This window comes from Mandrillus leucophaeus, unplaced genomic scaffold (genome assembly GCF_000951045.1).
Source record: "Mandrillus leucophaeus isolate KB7577 unplaced genomic scaffold, Mleu.le_1.0 Scaffold711, whole genome shotgun sequence".
Classification (NCBI taxonomy): Eukaryota; Metazoa; Chordata; class Mammalia; order Primates; family Cercopithecidae; genus Mandrillus; species Mandrillus leucophaeus.
This window is the reverse complement of record NW_012107709.1, coordinates 337,043-338,973: the sequence shown is the minus strand read 5'-3', so window position 1 is coordinate 338,973 and position 1,931 is coordinate 337,043.

The following is a 1,931-nucleotide window of genomic DNA, read 5'->3' as shown; positions in this document are numbered from 1 at the left end:
CTTCATTCTTGAAGTCAGCAAGACCAAGAACCCACCAGAAGGAACCAATTCCGGACACAGTGGCACATGCCTGTAGTCCCAGCTACTCGGGAGGCTGAGACAGGAGAATTGCTTGAACCCGGGAGACAGAGGTTGCAGTGAGCCAAGATTATACCACTGCTCTCTAGCCTGGGCGACAGAGCAAGAGTCTGTCTCTAACAAACAAACAAACAAACAAACAAAAAACATTGTATCCTCCTTCCTATTTAAAAAAACAAACAAACAAACTTTAAAGCACATTATTACTTTTACTAGCGTGTAAAAGATGAACTATATAAAAATGTAGACAGACCTGGAAAAAATGGCAGATAGGAAGCAGGACTAACTTGCAGCTCCCACTTGAACAAAGCAGCACTTGGAGACTCACACTGTGAACTTTTGCTCCAAGAACTATCACAGGAACATACCAGAAAAGCTGAAAGAATCCACAGACACTTTAAAGGAGGTGGATTGCTGCTGCAGGCTGCATGGGACAGCTGAGGAACTGTGAGTCCGCTTGCTTTCTCAGCTGGGAGGCTTGTAGCCTGGAGCAAGTTCTCAGCCCTGCTCACTGGCAGCCTGGAAATAAACTCGGTGCTGTTGTGGGGGCACAGTGGGAATGAGACTGGCCTTTCAGGCTGCAGGCTGCGTGGGAGCTGGGTGAGGCTTGAGGCTGCCGGCTTTCTCCCACTTCCCTGGCAACCTGTGTAACACAGCAGAGGTAGCCATAATTTCCCAGGAACATAACTCAGTTGGACTGGAAACCACATCCCATTCCCCACAGCAGCCACAGCAAGCCCCACCCGAGGAGAGTCTGAGCTCAGACATGCCTAACCCTGCCCCCACCTGATGGTCTTTCTCTACCTGCTGTGGTAGCCAATGACAAAGGACACAACCTCTTGGGAGCTCTGTGGACCTGCCCACCACCTGAGAAACCTGAATACTTATCCAAAGGCAACTCTAGGGAAAGCTTGTATCTTCCATTTACTACCGCGGCGGATGCACTCTTGAAAGCTCCACGTCCTGGCTGGAGGCCAACCAACACAAAACCAGAACATTCAACAAAAATACAACCAAGGACCCTCCCAGAGTCCAACTGACTCCCCTGCTTCCTCCATCAGAGCAGGTGCTGGTATCCGTGGCTGAGAGACCTGAAGACGGATCACATCACAGGACTCTGCAGGCACTCCCCGGTACCAGCTCAGAACCCAGTGGCTCTGCTGAGAGGCTAGATCCTGAAGAGAAATAACAATCACTACAGTTCAGCTCTCAGGAAGCCCCGTCCCTAGGCAAGGGGGAGAGCACCACATCAAGGGAGCAACCCAGGGACAAAAGAATCTGAACAGCAACCCTTTAGTTCCAGATTTTCCCTCTGACATAGTGTACCCAAATAAAAAGGAATCAGAAAAACAATTCTGGTAATATGACAAAACAAGGTTCTTTGACACCTCCAAAAGACCACACTAGCTCCCCAGCAATGAATCCAAACCAAGAAGAAATGTATGAATTGCCAAAAAAAGAATTCAGAAGGTTGATTGTTAAGCTAATCAAGGAGGCACCAGAGAAAGGTGAAGTCCAACTTAAAGAAATCAAAAAAATGATACAGGATAGGAATGGAAGAATCTCCAGTGAAATAGATAGCATCTTAGCAGATTTGAGGCTCAGTATCTGCTCATGAAGCTGGAAGTTAGAATCCCTGAGTTCATCATTTTCTTTCATCACTTCCTCCAGTGAACTTAGATGAAACCAACCAACTACATTATGTTCCTTGGTTATCGACATATAGTCAAATTTAGTATGTATGGAGTCACTAAACTCCTTGCCTCTCACAAGCAGTGAATCAGAAGTGTCAAATGCATTTATTTTGCATAACTCTCTAAACAGTTCACGCCAAGTACTATCAGTGTTCTTCA